Raw genomic sequence first — 17,000 nt, 5'->3', positions numbered from 1 at the left:
TGGATGACATTGAATACAAATATGGCAGCATTACAAAAAGTATCCATTTACTGTGCAAAATTATGTCAAGGCATCTCCTCAATAACTCCCATACCATGAAACAAAGTGGCTCAAAACCTTGATTGCATGAATGAAAACTGGGTGTTTGGGTAAATTTAAACACCCCTTTTGAAGATAAATTAACTCATGAAAAAACAAAAACAGGCTCATCCTTGGTAGGCCGCTCTCCCTTTCAGGGGTCTTATTCCACTATTTGTTTGTCTGCTCAAAAATGCCTCGCCTTGGAAAGCACAACAATGCACCCTCATGGACTAATTAAAGTATACTAGGGCATGCCCGTACTATATCTATATCTAAAATTATATCCCCCCCCTCTATTTACATGAAATGGTTTGGTCCAAAGCGAACGGCTTGCGAGTGGTGACAATCCCCCCCCTCTATTTACATGCAATGGTTTGGTCCAAAGCGAACGGCTTCCGGAGTTTGGTAAAGAAATCGCCATCGCGTGCACAAACGCGCAGGAAAGCGAATGAATCGCAAATTCGTTTTTATTAGTTGTAAAACATAGTTTAACGCCAACATAGTTTGCAAACGTGAAATAAATGAATACGCTCTCAAATGTGCCATCCGAGGCAGAGTGTGCCCGCCACGTTCGGCACACGCGATCGTTCGCTGCTCTCTGATTGGTTGAATCGTTTTTTGGACATAGCTCGGTAAGTAATTGTCCGATTAATATGAAACCTTGAAAAGGCACATCCTCGGGTCCCCAGCAATATACCTGGCAAGTTAAAAGTATATCGGACCCGTGGTTGTCGAGAAACAGCGGTCACAGACAAACAAACGTACAGACAGACAGAGATTACTGGAATTATAGATAGATAAATAAAATCTGTCTTTGGATTTGAGGATCAGAGCAAGTGGACTAATTAAGTGCCAAAATCTGGAATGAAACCTGAAAAGTTCAAGACATTAATGATTCTTATAACTCAGCATATTTATGTACTTACTTTAAACAAGCAAGACTGTGATCCCTCCTTCTCCATATTTACAAATTGCCAAAGCATTAAACTTAACTTTTTCTCCTGTTCAGAGAATTGTATTGAGTGAAAAAAAGATTTAAAAAATGCGCCTGGAGTGTAACTTCATAAAATGCAATGAAAATCTATATTATAAAAGGAGCAGTGTCTGTCTGTTTGTCATGTTATAACTTGAGAATGGATTAATGGATTTCAATAAATCCAACTACTGTGGATTCGGGTAACTCCCAGGAGTGTTTATGATCCCAATTATTTTATTTTTTTTCGAATTATTTTTTTTATGGCTACATGGGGGCACGCCTGTCAAAACTGCAAAAGCCAACCCGTGACATTGGTTATCCCTGCACGGAGAGTATGATCTCCCAGGAATCCATTTTTTTTTCTTCCCCCATAGATTAGCCATCACAGCAAAGATTGGTATTTCTGTCAGCGAAGCGATGGGTTTTATATTCTATGAATGATAAAGCGCTCATCATCGAATGCCTGATCTTCGTTGTATACATCGCTAAATGCCTGCCAAGCTGTTCCTTATCAACTGATTTGCTGGAGTGCTTGCTTCAGTGATCAAGCCACTTGGCAAGCGCTCTCCAAGCTGCTTGGTAACGGAACACACCACTGTTTCACCATTCTCTTGCCTTTCAATTTGCTTTATATATTTTTACTTAAATATATATATACATATATTATTTTTTTGGAAAACCAAGTTGAGGGTCGTGTAAGAGCTAACACATAGAACATACAATAGAGGGAGCGGGAGACAAGAGGGGAGACAGGAAAGCACAACAGTAGAGAATAGGGACATCAGGAGATCTGTGGAAGGGAGAGGGCTGGCGTGGGGTACACGGGATTAAAAAGATGGACACTAAAAGGACCTTCAGGAAAGAAAACGGAATTTGAAGGAGGTGCATTTGGGTTGGATTAACAGGGGTAGAAAAGATCAAGGTTTTGGATGGGGGAAGATAAGAGATGGTGGTGAACAGCTGTTTTAAAGACCTGGAGGGTGGAGTGGGATTGAAGAGAGTGTGGGAGTTTGTTCCACTGTTCCAGGGGCAGGAGAAAAGAAGAATGAAGGAATGAAGGTGAGCAGAGATTCTTGATTTTAGCAGTTTCACTAGAAGAGGGTTACTGGCAGATGTTGTGTGTCCTGAAGGAATATTTGGGGGAAAGAGCACAGACAGAGCAGGGGGTGCAAGGCCGGAGAGGAGTCGGTAGAAGACAGAAAGACCGCCAATCTGCCTGCGGCAAAAGAGTGAAAGGACCTCAGCATCAGCTTCATCGCGTAAGATACCAAAGATTCTAAAAGCCGCAATAAAAGGATAAGTGAATATGTTGTACCTGGGTCCATTGATGCCATACATTTAGCCGGGTTATACAGAGAGCAGGCAACATCTTCAAGGCCGGAACAAACGTTATTGCATGGACTCCAGTGTCATCAAAGATCGAGAAGATGAGAATACTCAGTGTGCAGATGTTTGGCACCGAGGACAAGGACAAGCAGGTAATCTCATTCCTCTCCTCTAACCATTCTCGTTGGACTGATCGGAGCAGGAAACATGGTGTCGTGTTTCGTTTATCACATTTTTGTGACATGGGATTGCTCAGCCTTTATTATTTGATAAGTTCCACATCAAAGACTTTATTTTAAATGCCTGAACATAATCAAATCGGACGTTCCTCACAAATGTCCCCATTAGCAAGCAGCTTGCTCGGAGTGTTCCGTTAGCAAGCAGGTTGCACGGAGTGTTCCGTTAGCAAGCAGGTTGCTCGGAGTGTTCCGTTAGCAAGCAGGTTGCTCGGAGTGTTCCGTTAGCAAGCAGGTTGCTCGGAGTGTTCCGTTAGCAAGCAGGTTGCTCAGAGTGTTCCGTTAGCAAGCAGGTTGCTCGGAGTGTTCCGTTAGCAAGCTTGTTGCTCGGAGTGTTCCGTTAGCAAGCAGGTTGCTCGGAGTGTTCCGTTAGCAAGCAGGTTGCTCGGAGTGTTCCGTTAGCAAGCAGGTTGCTCGGAGTGTTCCGTTAGCAAGCAGGTTGCTCGGAGTGTTCCGTTAGCAAGCAGGTTGCTCGGAGTGTTCCGTTAGCAAGCTTGTTGCTCGGAGTGTTCCGTTAGCAAGCAGGTTGCTCGGAGTGTTCCGTTAGCAAGCAGGTTGCTCGGAGTGTTCCGTTCGCAAGCAGGTTGCTCGGCGTGTTCCGTTAGCAAGCAGGTTGCTCGGAGTGTTCCGTTAGCAAGCAGGTTGCTCGGAGTGTTCCGTTAGCAAGCTTGTTGCTCGGAGTGTTCCGTTAGCAAGCTTGTTGCTCGGAGTGTTCCGTTAGCAAGCTTGTTGCTCGGAGTGTTCCGTTAGCAAGCTTGTTGCTCGGAGTGTTCCGTTAGCAAGCTTGTTGCTCGGAGTGTTCCGTTAGCAAGCTTGTTGCTCGGAGTGTTCCGTTAGCAAGCTTGTTGCTCGGAGTGTTCCGTTAGCAAGCTAGTTGCTCGGAGTGTTCCGTTAGCAAGCAGCTTGCTCGGTGTTCTGTTAGCATGCAGCTTGCATACAAAACATAAATAACATGAAAAAGAGCAATCAGAGATTGCAAACCCTCGCCAGGATGTATTTTCAGTGATTTTTAAGGCTTTTGTGTTAAAACAAATATGGCGGCCGAACCACGTGACCGACGACGTCATCATTTTTTTCTAAGCTAATTTATTCCTAGATTATGCTCAAGAAATCTCAAGCTCTCAAGCTCAAAAAGGGGACCAAAAAAACAACAACCACGGTCCCCGAAAAGGCCAACCCCCGCTGTGCGGGGAAAAATGGCCTCTAAACGGTGGTTATTATGCTCAAGAAATTTCATCTTGATCGGATGAAGTTTTGTACTTGTCGAATTATGACGTCATAATGGAGGCAGCTATGACAATCATTAACATCTTTTATTCTCATGGGAGAGTTCTTTGCAATGAGCCATGTCTCAATTTTTTATATTCAGCGCTTTCGGAGATAGAGGTGCAAGGTTTTTCGGGGTTTCCAAGATGGCGGCCGAACCACGTGACCAATGACGTCTTTTTTTTTTCTCCACCAGTTTATGTCAACATGTTGCTCAATGAATTTCATCTTGATAGGATGAAGTTTTGTACTTGTCGAATTATGACGTCATAATGGAGGCACCTATGACATTAACAAATTTTATTCCCCATGGAGTTCTTTACAATGAGCCATGTCTCAATTTTTTTCTATTCAGCACCTTCGGAGATCGAGTGCAAAGTTTTTCGATTTTTCCAAGATGGCGGCCGAACCACGTGACCTATGATGTCATAATTATCATTAAAAAATTCTACACGTGGAGTTGCACCTATGGTGAAAATTTCCTGTCAATCGGACCAACGGTTGCAGAGAAAATCATATTTATTCTGTGCGGACAAAGACAAACAAACGGACTCAAATGCAATACCCTCTCCTCTGGCGAGGGTAACTAGATGGTAGTCATAGAATACTCACCCTGCGGAGTCAACTTGGTACGAGCCAACTCCTGTTTTTGTGTTGTTTTTTTCCTTTGATCCAATATGGCTACTAGACCACATGAGCGATTATTTCATAAATTTATATTCTCTAATATAATTGTTGTGTGGATCACGTTCAATAAATTTCAAACTGCTCAGACAAAGCGTTATCCTTGTCAAATTATGACGTCATAATTACGGCACCAATGACGTCATAGTTAACGCCTATTCCCCTGCCGAGTTCTATATACAACGACCCACGTTTCAATATTTTCCATGGAGTGGTTTCAGAGATAGAGGTGCAAAGTCTTTCCAAGATGAAACCTATACCACGTGTCCTATGACGTCATAATTATTAAAATATTCTACAGGAAGAGATGCTCCTATGGTGAAAATTTAGTGTCAATCGGACGAAGAATTGCAGAGAAAAAAAAAATCATACCGATCTAATCAAGCGTTGTCCTTGTCGAATTATGATGTCATAATTTAGGTACCGATGCCATTATCATATCTTATTCCCCATGGGTAGTACGTGACAATGAGCCTTGTTTCAACTTCGTCCATCGAATGGTTTGGGAGATAGAGGTGTAACGTTTTTCCAAGATGGCGTCCATACCACGTGACCTATGACAACTACAAATAAATTAAAATTCTACAGGCAGAGGGGCTTCTGTGCTAAAATTGTGTCAATCAGACAAACGGTTACCAATAAAATGAATTTTAAAAATGCACTCAGGTACACCACACGCACATACGCACCCGAATGCCGAACCCTGCTTTTGGCTTCGCGGGAGCAGCGTAATAAAGAACCATGTAGCATACAATAACAATCCACATAAACATAAACTGAATAGTCAGGGTTACGTGTGTTCGTATTCTTCATTTCATGATTCTGTTGCAATTTGTTGAAAGTGAAACCTCATTTTACCTGGACAAAACCTCATTTTACCGGCTCTTTTGCCGAGTGACTGGACGAGCAGTTTGCAAAGCGGAAGATACGGAAAGTCTGCATGGCAAGCGACCGAACACACCACTTGTGAAGAAAGTCAAGTTGTATGTTGTATGTATATATATATATATATATATATATATATATATATATATATATATATATATATATATATATATATATATATATATATATATACACAACAACACAACAACAACATGCATTTTAAAGGCCATTTTCCCTACTCGAGCGGGGGTTAGCCTTGCGGTCCCCATGACAATCTTCTCCATTTTGCCCTATTTTCTGCATCTCTCCTTGTTAACCCCCTTGCCCGCATTATATACATATATACATATATATATATATCTATCTATAATTCCAGTAATCTCTGTCTGTACGTTTGTTTGTCTGTGACCGCTGTTTCTCGACAACCACGGGTCCGATATACTTTTAACTTGCCAGGTATATTGCTGGGGACCCGAGGATGTGCCTTTTCAAGGTTTCATATTAATCGGACAATTACTTACCGAGCTATGTCCAAAAAACGATTCAACCAATCAGAGAGCAGCGAACGATCGCGTGTGCCGAACGTGGCGGGCACACTCTGCCTCGGATGGCACATTTGAGAGCATATTCATTTATTTCACGTTTGCAAACTATGTTGGCGTTAAACTGTTTTACAACTAATAAAAACGAATTTGCGTTTCATTCGCTTTCCTGCGCGTTTGTGCACGCGATGGCGATTTCTTTACCAAACTCCGGAAGCCGTTCGCTTTGGACCAAACCATTTCATGTAAATAGAGGGGGCGGGGGGGGATATAATTTTAGATATAGATATCTATATCTAAAATTATATCCCCCCCCTCTATTTACATGAAATGGTTTGGTCCAAAGCGAACGGCTTCCGGAGTTTGGTAAAGAAATCGCCATCGCGTGCACAAACGCGCAGGAAAGCGAATGAATCGCAAATTCGTTTTTATTAGTTTTAAAACATAGTTTAACGGCAACATAGTTTGCAAACGTGAAATAAATGAATACGCTCTCAAATGTGCCATCCGAGGCAGAGTGTGTCCGCCACGTTCGGCACACGCGATAGTTCGCTGCTCTCTGATTGGTTGAATCGTTTTTTGGACATAGCTCGGTAAGTAATTGTCCGATTAATATGAAACCTTGAAAAGGCACATCCTCGGGTCCCCAGCAATATACCTGGCAAGTTAAAAGTATATCGGACCCGTGGTTGTCGAGAAACAGCGGTCACAGACAAACAAACGTACAAACAGAGATTACTGGAATTATAGATAGATATATACATATATATATATATATATAATCAACGAACATAACAGCGTGACGAGCGCTGTCCCGATCTCCTGTGGACCTAAGTCCTAGACCAAAGCGTCACCTCCGACCCAAAGGGTCTTCTGGAGGCCTTAGCCCGGCCACTCTGTCAACAGACAGATTTATTCATTGGTCCCCATTGGCTAAACATCAAGCAGAGCCGCCAATCCAGATTTCGGGCTTATTGACCCTCGTCAGGACGGCATACTGCAAAAAATCTAACCAATGAGGACCAAAATCGTCTATCAAGATGATCAAGGCACCTCCTAGCTTTAATGGTGAGCACCAGCCACGAATTATGTCTCACATGGTAAATACCGCATAACCCGCAAGGAACCAAGAGCCTGTCTGCCACACAGACCATCGTTCCCACCAGTGCAAACCAAAACCAGGGGGGTGCGGTGCGATCGGCGGGGATAATAATCAATGAACATAACAGCGTGACGAGCGCTGTCCCGATCTCCTGTGGACCGAAGTCCTACCTAGACTGTATATATATGTATATATACATACATATGTATATATACATACATATATACATACATACATACATATACATATATACATATTGTTACGGACACGGTTTTTGGATGTTATTTTACCGAGCGGTGGTGTATTTAACCGCGTCCGAACAGTTACTCCCCGATTAGAACCCGATTCCAACCGAACGTTGACTAATCGCGCTACAGATATTCAATTGGGAAACCTCTAAAGCGACCGAAAGAGAAGAAGAGAGAAGAAAGACAGAGTTTGGAGGAAGAACAGATTTATTATACACACACAAGCAATATTTTAGAGCGACCAATATTATTTACAGCAATAGATGGAAAAGAGCAGTCACACAGTGCATTGTTAACTTATTCTATTTCATTTACTTAATCCCCAAGACAAACGAGTAGGACAGGACGTTCACACTCACACGGTGGATATTTCAGGCAGGTAATGGCTCGAGGTTGATTGCTTGAGAGGAAGGCAAGGTCGGAGGCCGCAGCTTTCAACCCCTCGCGGTTTTGGCGGGAAAACCTCCGTCGCGTATCCGCGGCCGTCACGCGCTGGCTCGGCACACCTGCTCCTCTTCCTGGGGTGGAGCCGTCTCCCTCCGTTCAGCGCGTCTCTCCAACGACAGGGGATATTGCATGCAGGCAGGTAGGTAGGGCTTGCGGTGGATTGCGCTCCTCTTCCAGGTCATCCCCCAGCGTATCTCTCAAGCCCTCTCCTTGGTGCAGCCTCGTTGCTCCTCTCCAGTCATCTCCAGTCATCTCCCATCTGCACTGGTAAAGCAGTCCCCTGCAGTCGCTTTTATCACCTCCAGCGAAATCAAGCCGCCGACTCCGAGGGCGCGCCTACCGGGTCACTCACCGCGGTGTTGATTGGCTGTTAGGGCTGGTTCACTCCTTGCTTCTTATGACGAGGTGGAGACACGCCTTTCTTCCCCAACCTTACCTCGTGGCCAATGGTGGTTTGAAGAAAACCAGCTAAAATGCGGAAGGCAATTGGAAGGGAGGTTTTGGGGAAATTGGAAGGGCCTACGCTTATTTTGTTTGATACAATGCAAAGTCAATCTAGTGGGAAAACACATACTTAGCCTACATGGAATAAGGAAATACACTATTTAAAAGATATATCGTGACCTGCGTGTATGTTCTATGAAATTAATTAGGAGGACGGCTGCGACCATTATTTACATTACCAGGATGTTACCATACCAAAACCATACTCTTCACATCCGTTACCCTTCCTCCAAAATTGTTACACTCCTCAAAACCCGTTACACTTCTCAAAACCCGTTACACTTCTCAAAATCGTTACACTGCACCCTCCTTTCTTCAGGCACGTCCTCGGGCCTACTAGACTTAACTGAGTGTGACATGTAGGTGTAATTCCCTCTACAATTAACCTGACCCTGAGTGTGACAATTTTAAAACACAAATAAGTATGTCCCCCTATTGCATTGCATCCTGTCTAACAGACTCAAGCCCACAGCTAACCGAATTACGGAATTATTCTGAAACTATACATTTACGGTGGGGAGCATTATTTACAATGACGTGATTTCTTATTTACAACGCAACCCAGGACCTGTGTGTTTTTTTCTTTTCTTTTTAGGGAACAAGAGAAAGAAATTCCTGTTGGGAGGGAGGAGACAGCACGCATTGCATCGATGCACCAGTACCAGTACCAATACCACCAAAGCACCCAAAAGCACCACCAGCACCACAAAGCACCACTCGGTGCGCAGTCACCATGGTTCATAATAAACTCAACAAAACAACTGGTGGTGGTCTTCTCCTTCTCTGCTGGGCCGATGTTCTTCCCGACGTCTTCTGGCTTCATGCGGCCTATTTGGACATACTAAAAAAAGCACAACTTGTGTCCATTTTTATTTAGGGCCTCAGGGGCCAACTAAGGGTGGTCCACCTGTTTGGCATAGGTGCCACCTTACCGAGGTCCGCAAGCAAGATTCCCTGGCCACTATGGCCGGTTTCCAACAGAGGTGCCCTGCCCCAGAACCTGGGGTCCATCAAGTGGTACTTGGCCGCCGAACAGCGGTCCATAAAGTGGTACATCAACGCAATGCGTGCTGGTTCTGGGAATCTCGGGCGCACAATGGCCACCTCACGCACGCTCCCCTCGGCACCCAATGGCGCACAGGTCATGTGGGAGACAAAAGAAAGACAATTGAGCGAGGGGTAAGGTCACAAGGGTACACGTCAAACAAGGCAATGCAAGGTGAAATGCGTACGGAGGGCGAAGTGAGAAAGCTCGTCCCTACCGTACGTCACCCCCCTGTCACCTACACTACCCTTGCTCTTACCCCATATTTACAAAATCTACCCATTTACAAATTCGTCACTACTGTCACGTCTTCCCCATATTTCCCTTATACCAAATTCGTCACCACAATCCCTCTACTTCAAAATTTGCCATCATCAAATTCATCATCAATCCTCATAAGGAGGCAGAGATGGAACATCAAAGCACAATGTCACACCCACGTCATGATGCGTCTCACAATCCAAACATTTGCATCATAAAAAATAATCAAAACATGGCATGGTGTGGAGTACCTGTCACCTCAGGTGAGTGGATGCAGATGGTGTGAGGAGATCCTTCATCCTAACTATCCTCTAAATGATTTTAACACACTTTACACTACCCGGGGTCTTTCCCTGCCAATTCATTGGCCAACTTACACTATGGGTTCTAATAACCAATTCCCATTGGCCAAACTGTGGTGCTCCTCAATTTTGGGGTCTCACTCCCCCGATTCATCTCCCGGTGCTCTAGCACAATTTCTGGGCTGCGACGTGTACCTCTCCCAACAGGTCTACCCACCTGCACACCTCCACCACTGTAGTTGCCACCCGAGCTTACCTAGCTCCTCACCCTAACCTATCTAACTGGGGGCAGCCCCTCTCCTGGCTCTGTCACCCCTTGGTGCCCTCTGGCACTGGGCTACCCGGGTCCGTCCTCCGGATCCTCGGGCCCCATCCACACAACTACTACCGGCTCCCAGAGCCCACCTGCGGCCTCACCTGGCCGACATCCTTACAGTGGTGGAGTGCCCAAACCAACTACACACACTAACAGGCTACACGCCCAGCCATTTCCACAACACCAACGCACCCATCCACATACCATTCTGTCACCCGCACCACAGATGCCAATATCCAACTACAATTTACCTATACCCTCTACCTAACACTTACACTACCCGCCCCGGGTATCCGTGATGGGGGTCCACTCTTCCCCCATTCACACCTTCGCACCATCCACTCCACTCCACAATTTCCACCATACTCACTCCACGACCATCCATTCCAATACTCCAGATATTCCACACTACCATTTATTCCACACAGCCACATACACCTGTTCTTCATTCACCTGTCGTTGCACACCTGTGCAATCATACCTGGTGCCACCTGCACCCTCCTTTCTTCCTGGACCATTTGGTCAACACAACACGCAATCACCACTACTCCCTCATACACTGCTCCACACACCTGTTCAGTTGCACACCTGTGCAATCACACCTGTTCCATTCTCCCACACACGGCATCATCTCAGCTAACTCCTCCCCTCTGAAACTTGCGCTTCCCAGTCGTCCCTTTAAACTATTGCGCTCCCACGTCATTATCAACCACACTAACCTACCTGCGTCCCCACTACAGGTATCAGTCACTAACTAACCTTATCGTTACCTAAGGTCATCTTCGCTAGATCCCTATCATTATCCAAGCCCTCCCTGGCTCGTTTTCACTGCCATAAACCCCATAATCTATAGCGCATTTGCCCCCACCTGTGAGGGATGGTGGATTTGCCATCCCACCACATCGGGGGTCTCTCACTACCAATTTCGCTCGTCCAAATCCAACAATTCAAAAATTTTCCATTTACTGCCAATTCTATTCACTTTTCTAAATTTCGTTTCAAATCACTACTATCACTATCACCATCACCCGTCTACTTATTACATCCTCTCGGTGCGCCAATTCACATCACCCGTCTACTTATTACATCCTCTCGGTGCGCCAATTCACATCTACAGCCCGGCTTCGTACAGCCGAGCAATGAACGCGGGTCGTTTTTTTTTTTTTTTTGCCTGCAGGTTGAATCCGTCCGGCTTTCGGTTCAAGGGAGGTGGTTTGGTTGGACCGAGGCTCCACGCACCATCTCGGCGCGGCACCTTGCGGTCCCGGGCCCGATGGCTCCATCTCCCCCGGTCGGAACCCCGTCCCCACGAGGGGGCACCGTTCCGCTTCCTCCCACTCGCCCTCGAACCGGACCGGTCGCCTCGCCCGGCAAAGCCCGGACTCGACCGTGCGGGGCGGGGCCAAGTCCGAATCGGCAACGACGCTTCGAAGAGAAGCGACGCAGCATCGATCCGCGCCGGGCCTCGCACCCAACAAAGCACCCCACGCCCCGAGTGCTCGCATCGGCTATCCGTCGCCCTAACCGCTAACCTGGTTACCATCGATGCTTTACTTGCATGCTTACAAGCATACGCTACCCCTTTCACCCTTACAAAACCTGGCGTTCCAACGCCGTCCGTACATTCCACCAACGCTCTCCCTGTTACACACCATACCTCTCGCGCACACTCTCCCGTTACACCCTCTGTAACACTCACCACAGACGTACACTTTCTCGTTACATCCTCTGTAACACTCACCACAGGTGTACACTCTCTCGTTACTTCCTCCGTAACACTCACCACAGGTGTACACTCTCTCGTTACTTCCTCCGTAACACTCACCACAGACGTACACTTTCTCGTTACATCCTCTGTAACACTCACCACAGGTGTACACTCTCTCGTTACTTCCTCCGTAACACTCACCACAGGTGTACACTCTCTCGTTACTTCCTCCGTAACACTCACCACAGGTGTACACTCTCTCGTTACTTCCTCCGTAACACTCACCACAGACGTACACTTTCTCGTTACATCCTCTGTAACACTCACCACAGGTGTACACTCTCTCGTTACTTCCTCCGTAACACTCACCACAGGTGTACACTCTCTCGTTACTTCCTCCGTAACACTCACCACAGGTGTACACTCTCTCGTTACTTCCTCCGTAACACTCACCACAGGTGTACACTCTCTCGTTACTTCCTCCGTAACACTCACCACACCGCGCTTCCATGTACCCCCTCGCACACGCGCTTCGACCGGCTCACTCCTGACGGCACACTCACTCCTCGGCGTGCACTTTTTTCTCACACACCCCATGGTCGGACATTCTCGCACACCTCTTTTTTCGCACACCTGACCTGTCACACACTTCACCAACGGCCTTTCACGAACACCCGGATCCAAACCAATCCCCAAGCCGACTGAATCTCCCCTCACATCATGTACATTGCCACTCACCTCCGTACCTCGTCGCACCTCCTCTGCCACCTGCAAACTTTTTATTTGGTTAGTGAGCACCTCATCATGATTTGAACACAGACTTTGTACATTATCCATTTCTCCCTGCAATTCCCGGGCTACCTCCGTCATCTCTTCAATTTCAATGCCCACTTCTGCTTTTTCTTTATTCTCCTCGGCGACCGTTGGCTTTAATAAAATTCCCTCTACCTCATCGGTCGCCGGCTTTTCAAAACCCCGTGTCGCGATTTCTACCCCCGTCATTGTACCCGTGCTTTCCTCCGCTTCGCTCAACCAGCGCTTCTCGACCCGCGTTACTTCCTTGTGCACCCCTGGGACCCTTTCGCCCACCATGCGATCCATGGTCTCTCCACATTTTTGCATGCGGTCACCCATTCTGTTGGTTATTGCTTCAATTTGGTTTCCCCGAGCATCCATTTTAGTACTCAATCTCTCCACGTTTCTCAGCATCTCGGCGAATTGCGCCATGAAGGCTTGCATTTGGACCACCGTTGGTTGTACAAAGGGTGCGGCCGCAGCTGCCCCCTCAACCACGTGCGCGAGGCTGCCATTTTGTGCACCTGATACACCCTCAACCACACCTTCTTTACTCTCCTCCACCATTTTCCCCACTTACATTTCCCCGAGGTCCTGGGTCGATTCTACCCCGTCTATTTCCCCCACCGACATCCGATCGCCTTGATTGTCCATGGCGCGATCTCAAAATTCGGGTTTTATAAAAAACACAATTTCGGCAGCTCGTAATTTTGACCAAAAATTTTTTTTAAACTTTGGGCCTAACAAATTTAGTCCCAGGTTCGAATCCAACTCCTCGACACCAATTGTTACGGACTAACACAATTGGTGTCCAAAATTTGGGCTAAATAAATTTAGTCCCAGGTTCGAATCCCATCTCCTGACTACCAATTGTTACGGACACGGTTTTTGGATGTTATTTTACCGAGCGGTGGTGTATTTAACCGCGTCCGAACAGTTACTCCCCGATTAGAACCCGATTCCAACCGAACGTTGACTAATCGCGCTACAGATATTCAATTGGGAAACCTCTAAAGCGACCGAAAGAGAAGAAGAGAGAAGAAAGACAGAGTTTGGAGGAAGAACAGATTTATTATACACACACAAGCAATATTTTAGAGCGACCAATATTATTTACAGCAATAGATGGAAAAGAGCAGTCACACAGTGCATTGTTAACTTATTCTATTTCATTTACTTAATCCCCAAGACAAACGAGTAGGACAGGACGTTCACACTCACACGGTGGATATTTCAGGCAGGTAATGGCTCGAGGTTGATTGCTTGAGAGGAAGGCAAGGTCGGAGGCCGCAGCTTTCAACCCCTCGCGGTTTTGGCGGGAAAACCTCCGTCGCGTATCCGCGGCCGTCACGCGCTGGCTCGGCACACCTGCTCCTCTTCCTGGGGTGGAGCCGTCTCCCTCCGTTCAGCGCGTCTCTCCAACGACAGGGGATATTGCATGCAGGCAGGTAGGTAGGGCTTGCGGTGGATTGCGCTCCTCTTCCAGGTCATCCCCCAGCGTATCTCTCAAGCCCTCTCCTTGGTGCAGCCTCGTTGCTCCTCTCCAGTCATCTCCAGTCATCTCCCATCTGCACTGGTAAAGCAGTCCCCTGCAGTCGCTTTTATCACCTCCAGCGAAATCAAGCCGCCGACTCCGAGGGCGCGCCTACCGGGTCACTCACCGCGGTGTTGATTGGCTGTTAGGGCTGGTTCACTCCTTGCTTCTTATGACGAGGTGGAGACACGCCTTTCTTCCCCAACCTTACCTCGTGGCCAATGGTGGTTTGAAGAAAACCAGCTAAAATGCGGAAGGCAATTGGAAGGGAGGTTTTGGGGAAATTGGAAGGGCCTACGCTTATTTTGTTTGATACAATGCAAAGTCAATCTAGTGGGAAAACACATACTTAGCCTACATGGAATAAGGAAATACACTATTTAAAAGATATATCGTGACCTGCGTGTATGTTCTATGAAATTAATTAGGAGGACGGCTGCGACCATTATTTACATTACCAGGATGTTACCATACCAAAACCATACTCTTCACATCCGTTACCCTTCCTCCAAAATTGTTACACTCCTCAAAACCCGTTACACTTCTCAAAACCCGTTACACTTCTCAAAATCGTTACAATATATACACACACACACACACACACACACACACACACACACACACACACACACACACACACACACACACACACACACACACACACACACACACACACACACACACACACACACACACACACACACACACACACACACACACACACACACACACACACACACACACACACACACACCTAATGGTGAAAAATATATTCTCCGCCTTCTGTCCAATGTTAACAGCCGTCACATAATAGCCATCGATACTTCTCAAGCACTCACAGTGGTGACAAAAATATACAATAAAACAAAGTGTTTACATTACAGCTGTGTTTAATGTAATATAAATTATTCGAATTTGCTGCTTTGAATCACTGAAAATTTTTCCAGTGTGGGGAAAACCTGGGATAAGCTAATGTACAAGAAAGCATTTGATGTCATCCATCAACGGCTTATACAGAAAATGAAAGCACGTATGATTGGTGACCCAATAAGTATATTGATAGCTCAAGCATTTGTACTGGCAACAGAGGGTCATAGATTATGGAGCAGTCAGACTTGATACAGGTTGAAAGTGGAATACCACAAAGGAAGTGTCACCAATAATAATAACAATTCCTTTAACTCTGAGGCACATAGGGCAGCCGAGGCAGTTTCATTGGCCAAAGAATACAATCCTGGATGGGTCGCCACTCCGAGTATCCTGCGTTGAATGGCTTATTACCGAAGTAAGCTGGTACTCATTTTGCTGACCTCAGAAGGATGACAGGCTGAGTGAATCCACCGGGTGTTATTTCAACGACAACAGGGGCTCAAACTCTAAAGAACGTAAAATCTTAAGCCAGCCACCTTAACTGGAAAGCCAACACCAGGCATGCAAAGGAGGTGTACTGGTCAAATGCTATTTGCGATGCACATTAATCACCTTCCTTGTAATACCGAGTGCCATTCAGATCTTATGCAAACGATCCAAAAATCTACAGGCCGGCACAGGATAAGAACCAAGAGGACGCTCTGCAGCAGTCTTGTCCATGGTGTGGCAGTTGCCTTCCAACATAGGCAAATGTAAGGTTCTTCACCTTGGCAGAGGAAATGGTGAAGAAGGTTACTATGTACATGATTAGGAACTGCAAAAGTGTGGGAGAAATGGACTTGAGAGCCATTATCGACAACAACCTGAATTCTCATCAGCACGTTACCATCACAATGAATAAAGCCAATCATATTCAGTTGGGTCATATTCAGAAAACCTTCACTCTTATTGACAAGGACACTCGTTCTCTGCCGTTTAATTTAAGTTCCTGGTCAGACCACACCTTGAATGTGGGAAACCCAGATTGGCATCCAAGATATGCATCAGACATGGACAAACTGAAGAATGTGCAAAGAAAGGTAAAAAAAACCTCGTGTCCACCAATCAGACAAGTGTGCTGCCAAGATAGACAAAGGAGGCTTGATGTGCATAATAGGCAGAGCAGAGGAGATACAATCCAGACAAACAGGATATCACCAGATATCGTTTATCCTCGGAATGCAGCAGCAAACTACCAGAGGTCAGGAATGGAAGTGGTTTTATTTTATTTTTTTTAAACCAAAGAGTAGATTCAACATCCGCAGTGGGGTTTTCAGCCAAAGGATCATAAATCACAGAAATGGTCTTCCTCTATGTGGTTGGAGCACTGTCTGTTCAGGCATTTAAACACCTCTCAACTCCCATTGGAAACGAGGAAGTTTATATTGCACAAGCTCTGTCTTGCAGTTCCTCATGTATTTAGTAAATTTATGAACCAAAAGATGTGAATACTAAAATAATTCAACAGGACCTCACCTCTACTTCTGAACAGATTATGATGACTCGTGAGATACCCGTGCTGTGCGCGGGTGGAAGGCCAGAAGCAAACAGGCAATGCAGATATGGCGAATGCGAAAGCATGAAACCAATAAATTTCACATTCCTGTAGCACCTTCACTCACACGTCAGACATGGACAGCAAGTTAGTGAAGGACTTCCATGAAAAACGTACCCGTTTGCAAACAAACGGGTACGTTCACGTACAGAAACATCGATTGTGGGTCCTGGGCGAATCTGCATTTGGCAATCCGCTAAGTTAATGTTCAGAAAGTAGAAACCATCACGGCATGTGGTCATTCACTTGAACTCGATATCTTTTTAATTCCAAACAAC

The 17,000-nt window shown here is 45.9% G+C and overlaps 1 protein-coding gene across 3 annotated transcripts in view; it reads right to left on the bottom strand.

The window, feature by feature from the left end:
* LOC137419110 (uncharacterized) overlaps positions 1-17,000 on the bottom strand; it is an 87,167-nt gene that overhangs the window by 49,012 nt on the left and 21,155 nt on the right. The window contains exon 4 of one of the 3 annotated variants that reach the window (XR_013624199.1): positions 16,644-16,779. The exons of the other annotated variants lie outside the window; for them this stretch is intronic. The gene's annotated coding sequence lies outside the window, so the exon portion shown is untranslated. The remainder of the gene's footprint in view (positions 1-16,643; positions 16,780-17,000) is intronic. 3 annotated transcript variants of the gene reach the window in all.

Source organism: Myxine glutinosa, chromosome 1 (assembly GCF_964187855.1).
Source record: "Myxine glutinosa chromosome 1, kmMyxGlut1.1, whole genome shotgun sequence".
In the NCBI taxonomy this organism is placed as follows: Eukaryota; Metazoa; Chordata; class Myxini; order Myxiniformes; family Myxinidae; genus Myxine; species Myxine glutinosa.
Note: the sequence above shows the minus strand (reverse complement) of the source record. Positions and strands in the feature narration are given on the sequence as shown.